At 42.8% G+C, this 21,940-nt stretch overlaps 1 protein-coding gene across 1 annotated transcript in view; it reads right to left on the reverse strand.

The window, feature by feature from the left end:
- The window catches only part of LOC116277790 (adhesion G protein-coupled receptor B1-like), a 155,173-nt gene that overhangs the window by 110,322 nt on the left and 22,911 nt on the right, over nt 1-21,940 (reverse strand). Inside the window, exon 5 of the mRNA XM_072951702.1 lies at nt 7,424-7,484. The gene's annotated coding sequence lies outside the window, so the exon portion shown is untranslated. The remainder of the gene's footprint in view (nt 1-7,423; nt 7,485-21,940) is intronic.

Raw genomic sequence — 21,940 nt, forward strand, 5'->3', positions numbered from 1 at the left:
AGCCTATCCGGGCCTCAACTTCCGCTGTCCCAGGGTTCGCGGGAGTCGTGTTACAGATCAGCCTGCTCCAGGAAGGCGGTCGCTGTGCTGACGGGACGGGGGAGGCGGCGGCGGGATTGGGGCTGCCCCGTGTTACCGAGGGGATTTGCTTCCATTTCACGCTGTCGCCGCCGCCACCCCCACACACTACCGCACCGCGCCCGCCTCCCAGGAGCTGACTGACCTGTAAGATGCGTCCCCCGAACATGGGGCACCAGAGTCCGTCCCCAGGACAGGGACGGGGGAGATGGCAGTATATCCACAGGCTCCCAGGGGCACACCCCTCTCTCTGCTGCCGCCGCTAATGCTGCCGCTGCAAATGCCGCCCGCGCACCCTGACAGCACCGCGGCCGCCTCCCAGCAACAGACTTACAGGGAGAGCTGCACCTCGTGAACATGCAGAAGCAAAGGCCACCCCAAGCCGCGGGGGAATACGAGCAAATTCAGGGCTCCCACGGGTCAGCCCGTCCCACCGCGACCGACGCCAAGGCCACGCGAACGCACCGCACCCGCCTCCGGGGAGCGGGACATAAACGGAGGACCAGCAGGAGGTGTTCCTGGACCGTCTAGCGCCTTCCCACCTGCCGAGGGTGCACTGCTTTCGCAGCACGAATACAAACGGCAGCTACACCCGGGTTCACACAGTACTAACGGGGGGGGGGGGGCGGCACCATTAAATACAGCGGCGGCCCGCACCCGCCTCATGGTCCTGAAAGGCCCCGCGACCCGGGCCTCACCCACGCCTAACTGCACAGCCCAGGCCTCACCCGCCGGCACCACGACCTGCACTCCTCCAACAGCGCCCCCTTACCTGCCCGGCTGCGGCGGCGGCAGCGGGGGCTACGGCAAGCGGCGGTCCGGTCCCCAAGCCGCCTTCTTCCTCAGGAGCTGGACCAGGAGCGCCGGGCTCCCGTCCGCCTCCCACTAGCTCTGGGTGGGCTCCCGCGTCTGTGCGTCCGCACATGCGCGCCCCTCCTCCTACCTCCAAAAGCGCGGACCCTAGGCCTGGGGCTCCTGCTGCATAGGAGCCTGCGGAGTTGCTTCGAACTCCCCCGCAGCCTATCCGGGCCTCCGTCTCTGCTGCACAAGGTCCGCGGGACTCGGGTTACAGGACAGCCTGGCCCAGGAAGGCGGGCGCTGTGCTGTGGGCGACTGGGGTAGGGTGCGGCGGCGGCGGCGGCGGCGGGATTGGGGCTGCCCCGTGCTAGCGGGAGGGTATGCCTCCATTTCACGCTCTCCCTGCCGCCGCCTCGGTACACTGCGCGCAGCCCGCCCGCCTCCCAGAAGCACACTGACTCGTATCATGCGTCCTGGGCACCTGGAGCAGGAAAGGCCGCCCCCAGGACAGGGCGCGGGGGAGAGGGGAGCAAATCCACAGGCTCCCAGGAGCACAACCCTCTCCACACTACTGCAGCTAAGGCTGCAGCTGCAAATCCCGCCAGCGCACCATGACAGCACCGCGGCCGCCTCCCAGGAACAGGCTCACAGGGAGAGGTGCACCACGCGGGCATGCGGAAACAAAATCCACCCCAAGCCGCGGGGGAATACCGAACAAATTCAGGGCCACCACGGGGCAGACCGTACCACCGCGACCGACGCCTTGTCCCCGCGACCGCACGGCACCGCACCCGCCTCCTGGGAGCAGGACAGAACCCGAGGGCCAGCAGGTGTTCCGGGACCGTCCAGCGCCTTCCCACCTGCCAAGGGTGCCCTGCTTTCCAGCCCGAATAGACATGGCAGCGCAGAATCGGGGTACAGAGACTACTAACGGGGGTTGGGGGGCACCATGAAATACCACGGCAGCCCGCATCCGCCTCATGGTCCTGAAAGGCCCCGCGACCCGGGCCTCACCCACGCCTAACTGCACAGCCCAGGCCTCACCCGCCGGCACCACGACCTGCACTCCTCCAACAGCGCCCCCTTACCTGCCCGGCTGCGGCGGCGGCAGCGGGGGCTACGGCAAGCGGCGGTCCGGTCCCCAAGCCGCCTTCTTCCTCAGGAGCTGGCCCAGGAGCGCCGGGCTCCCGTCCGCCTCCCACTAGCTCTGGGTGGGCTCCCGCGTCTGCGCGCCCACGAATGCGCGCCCCTCCTCCACCCGCCGGAAACGCGGACCCTAGGCCTGGGGCTCCTGCTGCACAGGAGCCTGCAGAATTGCTTCAAACTCCCCCGCAGCCTATCCGGGCCTCCGTCTCTGCTGCACCACGTACGCGGGACTCGGGTTACAGGACAGACTGGCCCAGGAAGGCGGGCGCTGTGCTGTGGACGACTGGGGTAGGGTGCGGCGGCGGCGGCGGCGGCGGGATTGGGGCTGCCCCGTGCTAGCGCGAGGATAGGCCTCCATTTCACGCTCTCGCTGCCGCCGCCTCGGCAAAATGCGCGTACCCCGCCCGCCTCCCAGAAGCCTACTGACCTGTAACCTGCGTCCTGCGAAACTGGGGCTGGAAAGTCCGCACCCAGAACAGGACGCGGGGGAGAAGGGAGCAAATCGACAGGCTCCCAGGAGCACACCCCTCCCCCTGAGGCTGCAGCTGCAAATCCCGCCAGCGCACCGTGACAGCACCGCGGCCGCTTCCCAGGAACAGGCTCACAGGGAGAGGTGCACCCCGCGAACATGGGGAAGCAAAGTCCACCCCAAGCAGCGGGGGAGTAAGTAACAAACTCAGGGGCTGCACGGGGTAGCCCGTACCACCGCACCCGCTTCCCGGGAGCAGACCACGACCTGAGGGCCGGCCGGGGATGTGCCAGAGCCGTCTAGCGCCTTCCCACCTCCCGGGTGAGCCCTGCTTTCCCAAAACCGAATATAAACGGCAGCGCAGACGCGGGGTGCAGGGACTAACTAATTCGGGGGGGGGGGCACCAGGAACCACTGCGGCGGCCCGTACCCGCCTCAGGGTCCTAAAGGGCCCACCGCCCGGGCCTCAACCATGCACCCCTACCTGTGCGCCTCCCCAGCTGCGCAGCCCAGACATCACTCGCCGGCTGAACGACCTGCGCGCCCCCACCAGCGCCCCCTTACCTGCCCGGCGGCGTCAGCGGACCCGTCGGCGAGCGGCGGTCCAGTCCCAAAGATGCCTTCTTCCTCGGGAGCTGGTGCAAAGAGCACCCAGCTCCCGCCCAGCTTCCCTACGCTCCGGGTGGGCTCCCGCGTCCGCGCGTCTGTGCGTCCGCGTCCCTCCTCCTCCCGCCAGAATCGCGGACCCTCGGGCTGGGGCTCCTGCCCTATAGGAGCCTGCGGATTAGCTTCAGACTCCCCGCAGCCTATCCGGGCCTCAACTTCCGCTGTCCCAGGGTTCGCGGGAGTCGTGTTACAGATCAGCCTGCTCCAGGAAGGCGGTCGCTGTGCTGACGGGACGGGGGAGGCGGCGGCGGGATTGGGGCTGCCCCGTGTTACCGAGGGGATTTGCTTCCATTTCACGCTGTCGCCGCCGCCACCCCCACACACTACCGCACCGCGCCCGCCTCCCAGGAGCTGACTGACCTGTAAGATGCGTCCCCCGAACATGGGGCACCAGAGTCCGTCCCCAGGACAGGGACGGGGGAGATGGCAGTATATCCACAGGCTCCCAGGGGCACACCCCTCTCTCTGCTGCCGCCGCTAATGCTGCCGCTGCAAATGCCGCCCGCGCACCCTGACAGCACCGCGGCCGCCTCCCAGCAACAGACTTACAGGGAGAGCTGCACCTCGTGAACATGCAGAAGCAAAGGCCACCCCAAGCCGCGGGGGAATACGAGCAAATTCAGGGCTCCCACGGGTCAGCCCGTCCCACCGCGACCGACGCCAAGGCCACGCGAACGCACCGCACCCGCCTCCGGGGAGCGGGACATAAACGGAGGACCAGCAGGAGGTGTTCCTGGACCGTCTAGCGCCTTCCCACCTGCCGAGGGTGCACTGCTTTCGCAGCACGAATACAAACGGCAGCTACACCCGGGTTCACACAGTACTAACGGGGGGGGGGGGGCGGCACCATTAAATACAGCGGCGGCCCGCACCCGCCTCATGGTCCTGAAAGGCCCCGCGACCCGGGCCTCACCCACGCCTAACTGCACAGCCCAGGCCTCACCCGCCGGCACCACGACCTGCACTCCTCCAACAGCGCCCCCTTACCTGCCCGGCTGCGGCGGCGGCAGCGGGGGCTACGGCAAGCGGCGGTCCGGTCCCCAAGCCGCCTTCTTCCTCAGGAGCTGGACCAGGAGCGCCGGGCTCCCGTCCGCCTCCCACTAGCTCTGGGTGGGCTCCCGCGTCTGTGCGTCCGCACATGCGCGCCCCTCCTCCTACCTCCAAAAGCGCGGACCCTAGGCCTGGGGCTCCTGCTGCATAGGAGCCTGCGGAGTTGCTTCGAACTCCCCCGCAGCCTATCCGGGCCTCCGTCTCTGCTGCACAAGGTCCGCGGGACTCGGGTTACAGGACAGCCTGGCCCAGGAAGGCGGGCGCTGTGCTGTGGGCGACTGGGGTAGGGTGCGGCGGCGGCGGCGGCGGCGGGATTGGGGCTGCCCCGTGCTAGCGGGAGGGTATGCCTCCATTTCACGCTCTCCCTGCCGCCGCCTCGGTACACTGCGCGCAGCCCGCCCGCCTCCCAGAAGCACACTGACTCGTATCATGCGTCCTGGGCACCTGGAGCAGGAAAGGCCGCCCCCAGGACAGGGCGCGGGGGAGAGGGGAGCAAATCCACAGGCTCCCAGGAGCACAACCCTCTCCACACTACTGCAGCTAAGGCTGCAGCTGCAAATCCCGCCAGCGCACCATGACAGCACCGCGGCCGCCTCCCAGGAACAGGCTCACAGGGAGAGGTGCACCACGCGGGCATGCGGAAACAAAATCCACCCCAAGCCGCGGGGGAATACCGAACAAATTCAGGGCCACCACGGGGCAGACCGTACCACCGCGACCGACGCCTTGTCCCCGCGACCGCACGGCACCGCACCCGCCTCCTGGGAGCAGGACAGAACCCGAGGGCCAGCAGGTGTTCCGGGACCGTCCAGCGCCTTCCCACCTGCCAAGGGTGCCCTGCTTTCCAGCCCGAATAGACATGGCAGCGCAGAATCGGGGTACAGAGACTACTAACGGGGGTTGGGGGGCACCATGAAATACCACGGCAGCCCGCATCCGCCTCATGGTCCTGAAAGGCCCCGCGACCCGGGCCTCACCCACGCCTAACTGCACAGCCCAGGCCTCACCCGCCGGCACCACGACCTGCACTCCTCCAACAGCGCCCCCTTACCTGCCCGGCTGCGGCGGCGGCAGCGGGGGCTACGGCAAGCGGCGGTCCGGTCCCCAAGCCGCCTTCTTCCTCAGGAGCTGGCCCAGGAGCGCCGGGCTCCCGTCCGCCTCCCACTAGCTCTGGGTGGGCTCCCGCGTCTGCGCGCCCACGAATGCGCGCCCCTCCTCCACCCGCCGGAAACGCGGACCCTAGGCCTGGGGCTCCGGCTGCACAGGAGCCTGCGGAGTTGCTTCAAACTCCCCCGCAGCCTACCCGGGCCTCCGTCTCTGCTGCTCCACGTACGCGGGACTCCTGTTACAGGACAGCCTGGACCAGGAAGGCGGGCGCTGTGCTGTCGGGACGGGGGCGGCGGCGGCGGGATTGGGGCTGCCCCGTGCTACCGAGGGGATTTGCTTCCATTTCTCGCTGTCACTGCCGCCACCCCCACACACTACCGCACCGCGCCCGCCTCCCAGGAGCTGACTGACCTGTAAGCTGCGTCCCCCGAACATGGGGCAGCAGAGTCCGTCCCCAGGACAGGGACGGGGGAGATGGCAGCATATCCACAGGCTCCCAGGAGCACACCCCTCTCCCTGCTGCAGCCGCTAATGCTGCCGCTGCCCCCGCACCCTGAAAGCAGAAATCCTACATGAAGAAGTTTGCACCAACCAACCACACCTCCTCCCCTTTTTAGTCGAAAAGGAGCTTGAAGTCTAATTTGGGGAAGATGGTTCTCCAGGACATAAGTTGGCCATTATCTTGGCCTGCAGCTGCATTAGTAAGCAAGTGACAGACCAGGAGAAAATCTTTGCAAAATATAGAACTTGTTTCCAAAATATATAAAGAAGTCCTACAAACCACTTTTAATGAGACAACCTAATTCGAAAAAAATGGCAAAAGGAAAGTATACGAATGACCAATAAGACTTGAAAAGTGCATATAACATCATCAGGGAAATTAAAATTAAAACCAAAATGGCTACTACTACACGCACACTAAGATGACTCAAATTGAAAACAATGACACCACCAAGTGATGGCGAGAACACCCAGAACACTCACAGGATGCTAGCGGGAGGGTAAAATGCTGCAAGCTTTGGAAAACAGCTGTGAGGTTCTTATAAAGTTAATAAAATTCCTACCTAGGTACCATCAATTCCCTAGGTATACACCTGAGATTAACATGTGTCCACAAATACTTGTATGAGAATGTTCACAGCAAATTCATAAGTTGATATGAAGTTAATATTTATAATTCATATTATTTATTCATAAGCCCCAATGGAAACATTCCAAATGTATGTGAAAAAGAAAATGAGTAAACAAACTGGTGTATTCAGACAATGGAGTACTGTGCAGTGACATGAAGGAATGAACCACTGCTGTACGCAACCACATGGGGGGATCTCCAAATTAAGCTGAGCTAAAGAACCCAGATACGATATCATGCTTACTGTATAAAATTTTATTCATATAAAGATTCGGACAGACAAAACTATTTCATGGGTTTGGGTTTCAGAACAGTATTTTCCTGTAGGAAAGGGAGACAAGTGGAAAAGGACAAGAAGGAATTTTCTGGGATGAAGTGGGAAATTCTATTATCTTGAAAACAATGTGGGTTAGATTTATGCGAACTCGTTGAAAGACTTAGTATTATCTACTAAAGATATGTGCATCTCATTGTATATAAATTGCATATTATAATTTCTTAAAAAAGGAAATTTTATCCACATGTTCTTACTTGTTCTAAGACCACAGTTCTTCCTGAAAAGAAAGCAATGTCATTGCATGCTCAGGGAAGTTGCTTTGTTTACTTCTGTCAAGGCTTTTGGTTTGAATTGGTACCTGATTTGACCATATTTTATACAATCATTTAACACATATATTTAAAACATTACTGATTGTTTCTCTAAGGGATTAGACTTTTGTCACAGTTCTCTACAATTTGATAAACAACAAACCACTCTTGTCAAGAGTCTGGTCAGTAGCAAGGGGTATTTTTAGTGAGGTTTAGTCCTTTCCTAAGGCATTAACTCCTCATATATCCTGCAGCTCAGTACTAACTCTCTGCATTAAAGCAGAATTTCCCATGTCCTTGAGCTTGGACAGCTGTTTTCACCTCTGTATTTTGGGTTGTACTTTGTCCACAATCTGAAACAATTTCTCATTCATTCAACAAATACTTACTGCACAGCTTTCATGTGTCAGGTGGTAGGTGGCTGTATGCAGGGTTGGTAGGCATCCAACGCTAAGGAAAAAAAATACGATTTCAACCCTCTTTGAGTTTACAATCTGGAGTATTTGGGTTCAGACTGCAGTCAAATAATCACATATAAATGTGTGTAAGTAGAACTGTGAAACAGCACAACATATGCATTGGGAATAAGAGTGAAATGATACATGACAGCACTTATTAAGTGGATCTCATTTGCAATATAACAAGCAGATTTTGTCTGATGAGATAAATTATAACTGAAACCAAGAGATTTTTTAAGAGCTGACTGGGCAATACAGATGAGATGGTGGGTGGATGGGTTTCAGGCAGAGGGAGTGGCATATCCAAAGTCCTTACAGCAGGAGGGAGCATGGCATTATATAGGAGGCAAAATAAGGCCAAGGTACTGCTTAGCAGAGAGCACAGGACAAGATGAAGCTGGAGAAACAGACATGCTAAATATTTTTGCCTTTGTTTCTAAACAGTAGGAAGCCAGCAAAGGGGCATAAGAATATGTGCTGGGGGGAGGAAAGAATTTTTAAACAGAATTGGATTCTGAAAACATTGCCACAGTTCTTCAAGGTTGTTTTGCATACAATAGTATTGTCTTGTACTATTACTCACTTGTTCAATTACCTCTACACTATAAATTGTTTGAAACTCTGGAAATTCTTATTTCACCTTAATACTCTGCCATCCTAACAGTGTACTAGGGGTCCAATCTATTTATCGTTAAATCTATGAAAAATTAGGGGGAAAGGTACTGATTTATGCCCCTCTAATAATCAAACACAGGGTAAGTCTGAGCACGCCCATACTTGGGGCAGTGAGCTTTGCAGTGAGAATGGAACATATGGCTGTGAAGTCAGTTGCCTCTTGGAAGAGATCAGTTGGCTTACCAACAAGCCACGCAGGCAGGAGGACCTTGGGATTGTCATCTGGTTCCAGTTCAGTTTTGGATGTCTGAGGTTTTAATTTCTGGTACATCCAGGGGAAATCAGACTTTGGGGAGATGACTTACAGTAACCAAATGCAGAAGCAACTGATTTTTTAAAATACATTTTTATTGAAGTACAATCAGTTTACAATATTGTTTCAATTTCTGGTGTTCAGTATAATACTTCAGTCATATAAGAACATATATATTCATTTTCATATTTTTCACCAAGTTATTGCAAGATATTGAATATGGTTCCCTGTGCTACACAGTATAAATTTGTTGTTCACCTATTTTATATATATTAGCTAATATCTGCAAATCTCAAACTCCCAATTTATCCCTTCTTACCCCCTTCCTCCCCTGGTAACCATAAGTTTGTTTTCTATGTCTGTGAGTCAGTTTCTGTTTTGTAAATAAGTTTGTCTGTCTTTTTTTTTGCAGACAATCCAAAGATAATTAACGATTTTTTAAAAAGATGGAATTTATATGTTCTTAAATATTTAATGAAAGTCTGGCAAATCAGTGATGTTTGTAATCAAAAGTGATTGATAACTGCAAATTGCCTTTAAATTGTGTTTTGGAATGTCATGAACCATTGTCCTTACTACTATGTATTTTTCCACAAAAAAATAAATCTTTCAACAAAAGGGAAAAAAGGCTAACTACAGGATATAACTTTTTAAGTCACATAATTTTTAAGTATAATATTATAATATATCCAAATTTTTGTGATGAGACACATACTTAACACCTCTTTGAAATAATTGGAACCATGTATTCGTGTACCTGGCACTACTAAGATATAGGATCTAGCAGCACTATTTACAATAGCCAAGACATGGAAGCAACCTAAATGTCCAATGACAGAGGACTGGATAAAGCAATTTGTGGCATATTTATACAATTAAATATGACTCAGCCATAAAAAGAATAATATAATGCCATTTATGGCAATGTGGATGGACCTGGAGATCGTCATTCTAACTGAAGTCAGAAAGAGAAAGAAAAATGCCATATGATATCACTCATGTGTGGATCTAAAAAGAGAAAGAAAGAAAAAAGACAATACTAATGAACTCATCTACAAAACAGAAAGACTCGCAGACATAGTAAACAAATTTCATGGTTACCAGGGGAAAGGGAGTGGGAACGGATAAATTTGGGAGTTTACTTCAAAAGTAAATCTCGGTCAAAGCCCTATTGCTTTGTATCTCTAATTTGTTTTGATAATCTTTTGACTCGAATTTTTGCATCTATGTTCATGAAAAAATGGACTTTAATAATCCTTTGTGATAAAATCATTCTCAGACTTTTAACTAAAGTTATAGTTGTTTCGGGGGAGGATATAGCTCAAGTGGTAGACTGCATGCTTAGCATGCACAGGTCCTGGGTTCAATCCTCAGTACCCTCTCTAGAAATAAACCTAATTACCTCCCCCACCCCCACCAAAATAAAATAATGAATAAATAAAATATTAAAAAAAAGTTATAGTTGTTTCATGTAAGTGGTTGGAAAGTGTTCACTTTCTATTCTCTGGAATAATTATTTTAGATCAATATGAAATTTGCCTTAAACATGTAAAAGTATTCACTATTGATACCATGTCCCAGTATATAGTTATTTTTGGTAAATTTTATATGTGTGGTTGAGAATGTATTCTGTCCTTTTTTTCGTCTAGTGAAATGTTCTTTGTATTTCCATTAGGTTATTCTGATTATTTAATAGTTTTTCAAATCTTTTATACCTTGACTAATGTACCTTCTGTTTGTTCTATTAACTATCCAGCAGTGTTAAAGCTCCCCAGTATTTTTTACTTAATTCTTTCAGTTCTGTCAGTATACTTCCAGCATCACTGAGATATAATTTATATATAATAATCTGCAGCAATCTAAAATGTAGAATTTGATATGATTTGACACGTGTGTACAACTGCAAAACCATTACCAAAATCAAGATCACAGATATGTAGCTCACCTTCCCAGATTTCCTCATGCCCCTGTGCACATCTGTCCCTCCACCTTTCTTCATCTACCCACTCTAATTCTGCAAGCAACCACTCACCTGCTTTCTGTGACTACAGACTTCTTTGCAACTGACTAGAAACTTACATAAAATTAATTACATAGTATATACTCTCCTACATAAAAAGAGGTATAAACAACTTATAATTCACTTAGCCAAACTTAAAACTATGCCATTCTTGACTTTAGCTCTTTGTTAGACTTCACTTTTGCTAATATATTAAACATATAAACTTTTTTATTTTATAACTTCAAACTTAATTTATCATTAATTGTCCTACAAAAAGCTCAAAGAACTCTCCTAAATATGTATGTATACACTTTACAGAGATTATTTTGTTTATATGTGATATTCTTAGGAAATCACTGAATATATAGGCAAAATTCATCATATCACTTATGATCTTGAGATAAAAAAACAAATTAAAACTGATATCTAAGGAAACTGATTATTTTCCTTTAACTTTAAGCACTTTTCTAGAGTTATTTTCTTTTCAATAAGAAAAATATTTTTATAAGTTCTTAATTCTTTGTGAATAAAACCAAGAATCTGTGAAGAAAAACGGAAGGAACTTTGGAAATGGTGGTGACAGCAGCACTGAGAACATAACCCTGCGCTGTTTTCAGCAAGGACTAGATTGCAATGTCCTATCTGCCATCTAAAATTTTTACATCAAGATTAAACTGAATACTTTTCTAGAAATGTTGATTTATATGGTGAAGTTGAATCCACACTAGTAAGCAATAAAGCCAAAATAAAGTTTGTAAGATGATCCAAGTCAAGATACTAACACAAGAGTAAAATTCTTCATGAATAAGGAAAAGAAAATGTAAACTAACATAAAATACAAATAGTGTTTGGAAGCAGAATTTAAAGCTAACTAAAGTAAGGCTTATTCAAATAATGGGTTTTTAAAATGGGTCAACTGAATACTATTGCAAAACATATGGAAAGTTTCTAAATTTTCACAGGGAATGTCAGCTTATTGACAATCACTAAATTAATTTGTCTACTTTATGCCTAGAATTGAATTGTTCAATTAAGTAAGTTGAATGAATGAGCCAGCATCTGGTCAATAATGAGATACTGAAGGTTAGACGTGATGCTTAGAGGAGTGGCTTTCCTTGACATCCTTTCCAACATCCACTGAAAATATAGCTTTGTTTAAGTACTAGAAACGTTCCCTGAAATCAATGGACCAAGTGATGAAACTGTCACAAGATTCAAGGGATCCATTATCATATAAGAAGTAATAATTTCATCCTAAAGACTTTTCCCAACCAATCTTTCCCCCTAGTGAGTGCACTGTAGAGTCACGGAAGAAAAATATATGTTCAAATATGAATATTTTGCACTAATTAATTTGTTTTATACTATGTGAGGGGGAAAGTGAAGAGAAGACATCTTTATTTTTTAAACATATAGGCAATACATAGTAATGAGAACACCAGTGCTAAGACAAAACAAAAAATTAAAAATGTCTAAATAAAAATGCATTCTGATTAATGCAAATGGTACAATGAAAAAATTATACACTAGTTTTTCATTAGTTTCAAAAAATGCATTCTTTGAAAATTCTAATATTTTTGTCTGTAAAACTCTAAAAAAGTTGCTTTACAAACCGTTTCTCTCTTAAGTAATTTCACTGTTACCTCTCTCCTAAGGGTATTTGCATTTTAAATACCTTCTATAATTATATAAGAATGTGCTTTGCATCCTATAATCATCAAAGGGGGTATATTGTTGACACCTTGAAAGAGAACTATGTAGAAACACAGCTTAAAAAGTCAGAAGAGTTTCTTAATAGAAATTTGAGCAACACAAATTATAATAGGAGTGAGGTGAGCTTCCATGGCTCATCATGTGATTTCATGTGTATGTAAAGAATGAGTAAAATTTCCATGATGCTTTAAAAATGAACTATTGTTTTAGGAAATTTCTGTTAAATATTAATTATATGACTACATCCCCAATCCTCCATTTCATTTGGGAAGTCAACATAAGACTTAACAAGTCACAAGGCTTAAGTGCTCATCATATTCTGGTGTCTAACTTTGTTTCCCAAATGTTATTGACTCTTTTCATCATTATTCAGTAATGAATTAAATTGTCTTTAAAATATTTAATTATTCTAGTAAATTCTTGTCAAGTATTAGATCCTAGGAATACGAATTTTTAAAAAGGACAAAATACCTGGCTTCATTGAGATTTCATAAACAAGAAAACAAATGTGTAAGTACCATTTTAAATAGTTTTGAATTCAGAAGAATCACAGCAGAATTAGGGAATGGAACAGCAGATGACAAAGTATACTACTTCAGTGATGTTATGGACTGAATATTTGTGTTTCCTCAAATCCATATGCTGAAATCCTAACCTCTAGTGTAGTTGTATTTGGCCTCAAATGAAGTAATCAAGGTTAAATGAAGTCAGAAGGGCGGGGCCTTGATTCAAAACGATTAGTTTCCTTACAAGAAGAGACTTGCCAGAGAATTTGTTCTCTCTACATTCAGGCACTGAGGAAAGGTTGTGTGAGGACACAGCATGAAGGCAATAATCTACAAGTCATGAAGAAATTCCTCACCAGAAACTGAATTTGCCAACACCTTTAACTTGGACTTCTCAGACTGTACAACTGTGAGAAACTAAATTTCCGTTGTTTAAGCCATCCAGCCTTGTGGCATCTTGTTATAGCAGCCAGGCAGACTAAGACATGTGGTAAAGAAGACCCCTGAGACAAACATGTATATTTCTTACATGAATAAAGACATGAATAATGTGAAGAAACGAGCCAGTTAGGAGATATGGAAATTGGACAGAATTTCATGTAAAAGAAACAGTAATGGTAAGGTTGTAAAGCGTGAATCAGTTTGGTATATTTGACATAGACTAAGTACTCTCATGTAGCTCATCTGGAATGTACCAGGGAAACATGGTTAGAAAGTAGAAAAACTGGCAGGGATCGAATAGTATAAGATCTACCTACTAAAACCATTACAAGGATTTCAGATTTGATTCCAAGGATGATGTGAAGCTCTTGGAATGCTTTGAGCAAAAGAGAGACACAATATGGCTTATATTTTTAGAAGAAGATCACTAATGCCTTTGTAATTATGAATAGGCATAGGTGGATTCAAGGAGCGTAAGGAAAACTCTGAAATACTTCACGTGCCGTCTTAAATAAATACTCCATTAGGCCAAGTGGCAAAAGAGACAACTGAATCTCACTTCAGGAGAATGTTGAGATTTATGGAGAGGTAACAGTGGCCTTCAGTTAAAATACCTTTATAGCATAGTTCAAAAATAAAAACCTAATGTACCAACTTCAATGAATTATTTGTTTTGAGTTCAGTGCTGTGTTTAATGTTAGAGCAGAGAATAAAAACAGAAATACTTTATATATATATACACATATATATATATGTACCTCTATCTATAAACAAATACATGTAATTTTATAACAAATAATATATATATGCATGTGGAGAGAGAAAAATGACATAATTATATATTCATTAAATGCATATGTCCATAGAAATGGCATTATGGCTCAGATAGCATGATTTTAAGAGATATAAGATCTTAGATTCCTGCAGTATAATGTTGTTTATTCTACAGAAACAGTAGAGAGAGAGAAATCCTCAATTCTAAACATTTTAGAAATACCACCAGGATATAAGAAAGTTATTAGTAGATTAAAAAAAAAGAGAGGATGAAAACTTTGAGTTAACAAAAAGTTAAAGTGAATTACTCTTTGATATGATGTGATTTTTTTTAAAGTATCAGTTTATCAGTGAAGGGAAAAGGATAACCACCAGCTTTCTGAAATTCATTTGAGCATAATGAGATCACCATAGACCTAAGATAAGATCTATATTTATTTTCAAGTGCATAAGTAATAGGAAATAGGTAATGACACAGTTAAACAATGAAAAATATCTTGTATAATTGAATATAGATATCATTTTTCAATGGAAAAGGAAGACAGATGGCATTATTAAAAGTTTCAATAAGTAGATTTCCAAAGATGAGGATGTATTTTAGACCCAGAAACCAAAACAGAAAGTCCTTCGCAGAAGGAGGCTACACACACTTGTTCAGACACTACAATGTATCACAGAAACTTTTCGTCAATTATAAAATCTTCACTGTCTCATGAGAAAGATTGCTTGTACCAGTAACCTCTCTTTTCATACACATTTAAGAGTAGATGTCATACAATTTGTCCTTGAAATGTTCATATTTTTCAGAGAAGCTAGGATATACTGTACTACAAATTCACACTCATCTCAACGGCTTACATGACAATCTCACTCAAAGTTCACATCCAGTGCAAGAACTCTACATATGTACCCAGGGATCCAGACTCACAGACTCCACAAACATTCGCTGTACCATTTGAAACACATGCTGTTTTCCCCTTAGAGTTTATCTCAGTGTTAAATAAACAGGGATTTATAAATATTCACAGAAATGACAAAATGTATGAGAGATCAAGCAATAAATTATCCAGATAAATCTGATGTTCCCTTACTGCTTACAGTACAATTTACTCTAAGCCTAGCGATAGATCTTTTAGACTGATGGAAGAACTAACCTGATTCTGCCTGTCTTCTTTAAGCAGTTAAGGTAATTACTGATGACTTAGTTTTCTGGGTTTTTTTTTTCAAAGGCGTTTTTGTATATAGATCTTTTTACAGAGATGAATAAAAACCTCATTAATCTGAAGAATAAAAGAGAATGACTTCTATCAAAATATTTCTAGTTTTTATGAGGCCTACAGATTTTCTCTATCATTATTAACCACATAATGAAATAATTCTGCCATAATGACCACAGCAAGGTTTGTACAACTCACATAGTTGGTATACACCTTGGATACAACAGGAAAATTTATAAGCAAATCAGTTATACTATACAATATTAACTCAACCCCATATCATTTGCAGGACTGTTCTAAGAAATCACATTTCATAAAAAGGGTAAGTATGACGTCTGCTGACCTCAGAGGAATTAAACAGAGGAACAGGATCCCCACAGCCTTAGCCAACTCATTCTCAGTTATATACCTCAGTTTCAGGTGGCTCTGTTTAGGGGATACAATTATGTATTCAAGGGTGATTAAATCCATCTATTTATTGGGCTGATAGGGTGAAAAGCTATAGTTTAGGGGAACATTTTTTCCAAATATTTTTCTAATAAAATTATATATATTAAGTAAATGTACTTAAAAGAAACAAATATGCATACACACAGAGAAAAAAGCAGTATATATACTGATTAGCCATAACTTCCTTCTCAAGTTTAATGCAAAAGCACTATTGAAGCAATGCTTAAAAAACACAAATTCTTAATTTAAAATGTAAATCTTACACAAATATTTGAGCTGCATATTACTTGAAATATATGGGCTATAGGTTATTATTGTTACGTACAGCTCAGAATCCTTTATAATTCTTATCACTATGTATATGTAAATATAAATTTAGTTACTGGAAGTTATCCCTTGTTGAGAATAGTTTCTCAGTTGTACCTTATCTGAAAAAGGATAAGATTCTTTCAGTATACTTGAAGATGGCTAGATTCAGAAAGAATCACTCACATTAGCCAAACTTAAATAAGATGAATGAATTACCCAGAAAGTCAACTTCCTGAATGTAAATGAGAAACATGACTATTAAAAAGACTGGATCATTCATACTTTTCCCAGGAGTTAAAAAAGTAATGTCATATTATGTTTTTCAGTATTCCCTAGACATAGTATATGACACCATGTTCATAGTCTAGACTGCAATAAGGCCATTTAGCATATTTTCCTCAATTTTAGTTGATAAAAACATATTTGGGATTTTAAAGTAAATTTGTAGCTATAATTTAAAACTAAATTATGTATATAGTGAATTAAGGAAATGAATATTAAATTGTAAATTGCAATTTTTTGTTTGCTTCTTTGAAAATATGAACATGCGTGCAAAGAATGACATGTAATTGTGTCATTTCTCTTGATTATTCACCACTTAAAATAACCTTCCAAATTGTGTATTTCTCATATTTTAAAACATATTTAGAGGTTCACCAGATTTTTTTTAAGCACAAAGTAAGCTGAAGGATGTCCATTAATAAGGAACTCTATTACATCCATACACACACAAAATACATATTTATTGAACTACCAGGTATTAGTCATAATTACTGGCACGGAGTGACAGTTTTGAATAAAACCAAGTGTATACTTTCAAGCAGTGCACATTTTATTAGAGAAGATAGGAAATAAACAAGAGAAAGTAAAATAACTTGAGATGCAATGTTAAGTTCCATTCTCTTTATGAAGGGAATAAAGAGGGAGAAGGTCAGTGGAGAAAGATAACTGTGGAAAGGGTTACTTTTTTTAATACCAACAGTGGTCAAGAAATGTCTTTCTATTAACATGACATTTAATGGAGACAAGAAGAAACTGAAAAAATTAGACATGCAGCTAGCTAGGGAAAAGGTAAAAGAGAATGATCATAAATGGTTTTCAATGACAGAAAAAGTACATCATTAAATGGATGTATAATAAATTATTTGACAGTGTTGTTACATAAAAATATGGATATTTAAAGTGCTTCTATTTTCCCAACAAAAAGAATGGATCATGACCATTTTCAAAATACTCATCTATGATTATTTCCTCAAACTAGATTTTGAGAAGTGGAATATGAAAAGTTATTACTACCTCATCAATGGGAAAAAATTAAAAATTTTCAAAAATGGTTGAAAAGAAAATTTAAACAATTTACACTTTCACTACCATTGTTTGGCTCTTCATCTTACTGAATTTTAGCCAGTGTTGACTGTTACTGAAGGCTATTATTTTCTGCCTTAAGTGGTGTTCATATGAAAAGAAAAAATGGAAAATACTGTATTTTTTGTCTGATTTCTAATCATATTACTTGGTTTACTTCTGTGAGTTATTTCTGTTTCAAAATTTTTCACAGTGATTATTTATATAGTAAAAAAACAAAACAAAACAAAAAAAAAACACTTGGCTTTTGCAGGAAGGTGGCCAAGACAGCAGAGCAGGAAAACCCTCAACTCACATCCTCCCACAGCCACCACATAAGGCACAGCCTTACAGCCAATAGGACCTGGAGCCAACCCCACCTACCAGCCCAAAGTGGTCAGCCTGGTCCCAACAGAAAAGTACATTCAGCCTATACAGGCGGCACTCCTAGAAATACGGCTCTGATGACCAGAGGGGAGTGTGCTACTGGGCCCCACTGGACATCTCCTACATAAGGTCACTTCTCTGATACTGGGAAATGTGACCGGCCTACTTAACACACAGAAATAATCACAGAAAATTGGGCAAAATGAAGAGATAAGGGAGTATGTTCTAAATAATAAAAATTAAAAAGACAAATCTCAGAAAAACAACTAGATGAAGTGAAGATAGGCAATACACCTCATGAAGAGTTCAAGGCAATGATCACCAAGAGGCTCAGCAAACTCGAGGGATGAATGGATGAGCCCAGTGAGAATGTCAACAACAACAGAAAACATAAAGAAGAACCAAGCAGAGCTGAAGAATACAGTAACTGAAATAAAAGATTCAGAGGAACAGATCAGTGATTTGGAACACAGAGTGGAAATTACCCAAGCTGAACAGAAAAAAGAAAATAAAAGTATTTTAAAAAATGAGGATAGCTTGATACCTCTTGGACAACATCAAATGTAGTAACATCCATATTATATGGGTCCCAAAAGGAGTAGAGAGAAAGACAGAACAGAGAACTATTTGAAGAGATAATAGCTGTTAACTTCCCTAACCTGGGGAAGGAAACAGATATCCAAGTACAGGAAGCCACTGCCATAACATGGACGAACCTAGAGTGTATTATCTTAAGTCAAGTAAGTCAGAGAAAGACAAATACCATATGATTATATTCTACTTATATGCGGAATCTAAAAAACAAAACAAATGAACAAATATAGGAAAACAGAAGCAGAAAACAGATGGTTGCCAGAGGGGAGGGAGTTGTGGGGAGAAAAGAAATAGGTAAGTGAGAATAAGAAGTACAAACTTCCAGTTACAAATTAAATGAATCATGGGTATGAAATGTACAGTGTAGGGAATACAGTCATTAATTATGCAACATCTCTCTATAGTGACAAATGTTAATTAGACTTATTGTAATGATCATTCCGACATACGTAGACACAGCAAAAACTATGTTGCACATTGGGAACTAACACAGTGTTGTAAGTCATTTAATTTCAAAGACAAAGTCATAGAAAAAGAGATCAGATCTGTGGTTCCCAGAGGCAAGGGTGGAGAGAAGGGCAACAGATGAAGATAGGAGAAAGACACAAACACCCAGCTCTGAGATAAGGAAGTTCTAGGGATATCGTGTATAAGTCGATAAATATAATTAACGGTGCTTTATGTTATACATGAAGTTTTTAGGAGAGCAAATCTTAAGAATTCTCATCAGAAGGAATGTATTTCTTATATTTAATTTTGTGTCTATATGAGATGTTGGATGTTCACTAAACCTACTATGGTAATCATTTCATGCTGTACATAATCAAATCATTATGCTGTATACCTGAAACTTATATAGAACTGTATGCCAATTATACCTCAATAAAACTGAAACAAAAAGGAAAAAATTGTAATATGGGAGAAGAGTAGGTGATTCTTTGATTACTGATTATTATGATATTGATGATATTGTGATGAAAATATCTTTCATCTGTTCATTCTAGCCAAGCCTGTGTTGAGTTACACTTAGGATTTTATTCTTAGTAAGTAAAAATACTACATAGGTAAAGAGACTAGTTTTAGTCTTCCAGGAGTGAGAACAATATCTATCTATTCACAGGAACTAAAGATGTTTTCAAATGACTAATACACATATTGATTTATAACACCAGCTACCCTGGGTGTTAAAAGATACAACACTTGTTGAGATGTTCATGCATTTCACTTTCTTTTGGTGCTTAAAGAAATGGACATTTTTAATATTCACTTTTGCCAATAAATTAAAGTATCTTAATTCAGATTATGCTTTTCCATTAGAAGAGTTTTATAACTTGATTTACTTGTATCTTTTATTAAACCATATGTGGAGGTACTGTCAAAAGTTACCTTGGTACTCCTCAAACTGTGTTGAATGCTTTCTGGTTTCCTAGGTATTAGACTTAATATGATTATTTTAGTTTGATTAGAACACTCATTGCCTTAGGAATCATCCATATCTTTTTGCTGCTCATCATAATTAAAATTAATCAGATCCTTCCTTTTTATGGTCTCAAGGTTTATTATAAAATATGCTAGAGGTATGGGATTCTCTATGGGAGAAACTCTCATTATTACAATTTTCCCACTTTGGGAAGATGAAATATATTTTTAGGAGCAACTGAGACTTTCCAATTAATAAAAAGAGCAATAATAAAACTCATGTGGCTTTGGTGTCAATCTTGAGCTTAAGTTCAGGATCCCTAGGCAAATATTATAGACAGAAATTTCTTACATGTTGATAATTTATATATCAAAGTAACATATATTCAAATTTACTGTATAAAAATATAAATACTTATTTAACCAAATGAGACTGTTTCAATGGATTCCTGGAATTGGAAGCCCTTATTAGATAATACACAATTTAGGATGCAAAAACACTTTAAACTAGTGCTAATTATTCAGCGTAACTGAAGAGACTTTGATCTTTCTAAAGACAATTTATGTTTTGAAAAATTAAGGTCATGCTAGAGAATGCATAACACACTTAGCAACTGTAGAATTTTTATATATTATTATGCAAAGTAGAATAGAAAATATGCAGAACTCACCTTGCTGTGCTTCCAGCTAGTCATTTCTTACCACTAAATCATGGAAGAAATCCTTACAAACTGGACACTAAGTTTATTTTCTGTCCCATTCCCATTGCAGACTCTTTTTTTTTTTCTTATTTTATAGTTAAAATTCTTTACTCCTAAACCACTTTCCCCATTTTTGCTGTTTAGTTTGTTCCATGATTGCCTATGGCATATGGGAGAAAGCAACAAATCTAGAGTATTAATTTGTTCAAATTTTGCCAAAGAGAATAATATTGAAATCTTTCTGAAGTTTTTATGTTTCCATGCATATTGAAGGTCATTAGAAAGGCTCTGAATTTCACAACTTAAAGTAGTACCAGTAGGCTTTACTACATCTGTAGAAATCTTTTCCTTTCAGAATCTCTGCTATATGAACCAAACTCATTCAGTGAAATCATAACAATGCTACAAATAATAATTAACATTTACTGAAAGCTTCAGAATAGCTAAGCAAAAGTATTAGCTTTTTCACTTCACACCCTCATCCTTTACAGTTTAGTATTATGTTTAATTCAATTTTATACATGAGAAAAGTTAGATATAGAGAGATTAAGTGGCTCATCCATGTCTCTCAAACCCACGCCATTCATTGAGTTTAAAACCTGCTCAAACAGTCATTATGCCATACAATACCTTTAAACAAAATCTTAAAATTAGGGACAGAGTAGACTGTTCTAGGAGAACATTTTTGAGATGTATGTTAGATAATGTTTTGTCTATATTTTCTTCTAGGACGTTTACTATATCTTGTCTTATGTTTAAGTCTTTGATCCATTTTATTTCTTGCATAGAAATAAAAGCAAGAATAAACAAATGGGGACCTAATATAACTTACAAGCTTCTGCACAGCATTGGAAACCATAAGAAAAACAAAAAGACAACCTACGGAATGGGAGAAAATTTTTGCAAATGAAACCAACAAAGGCTTGATCTCCAGAATATATAAGCAGCTCATACGACTCAGTAAGAAAAAAACAAACAACCCAATCCAAAAATGGGCAGAAGACCTAAACAAGCAATTCTCCAAGGAAGACATACAAATGATCAAAAAGCACATGAAAAAATGCTCAATATCACTAATTATCAGAGAAATGCAAATCAAAACTACAATGAGGTATCACCTCACACCAGTCAGAATGGCCATCATTCAAAAATCCACAAATGACAAATGCTGGAGAGGCTGTGGAGAAAGAGGAACCTTCCTACACTGCTGGTGGGAATGCAGTTTGATGCAGCCACTGTGGAAAACAGTATGGAGATTCCTCAAAAGACTAGGAATAGACTTACCGTATGGCCCAGGAATCCCACTCCTGGGCACATATCCAGAAGGAACCCTACTTCAGGATGACACCTGCACCCCAATATTCATAGCAGCACATTTACAATAGCCAAGATGTGAAAACAACCTAAATGTCCATCAACGGATGACTGGATAAAGAAGAGGTGGTATATTTATACAATGGAATACTACTCAGCCCTAAAAACTGACAACATAACACCATTTGCAGAAACATGGATGCCCCTGGAGAATGTCATCCTAAGTGAAGTAAGCCAGAAAGAGAAAGAAAAATACCATATGAGATCGCTCATATGTGGAAGCTGAAAAAAACAAAAAAACAAAAAAACAAAAAACCAAAGCATAAATACAAAAGAGAAACAGACTCAT

Source organism: Vicugna pacos, chromosome 29 (genome assembly GCF_048564905.1).
Source record: "Vicugna pacos chromosome 29, VicPac4, whole genome shotgun sequence".
Classification (NCBI taxonomy): Eukaryota; Metazoa; Chordata; class Mammalia; order Artiodactyla; family Camelidae; genus Vicugna; species Vicugna pacos.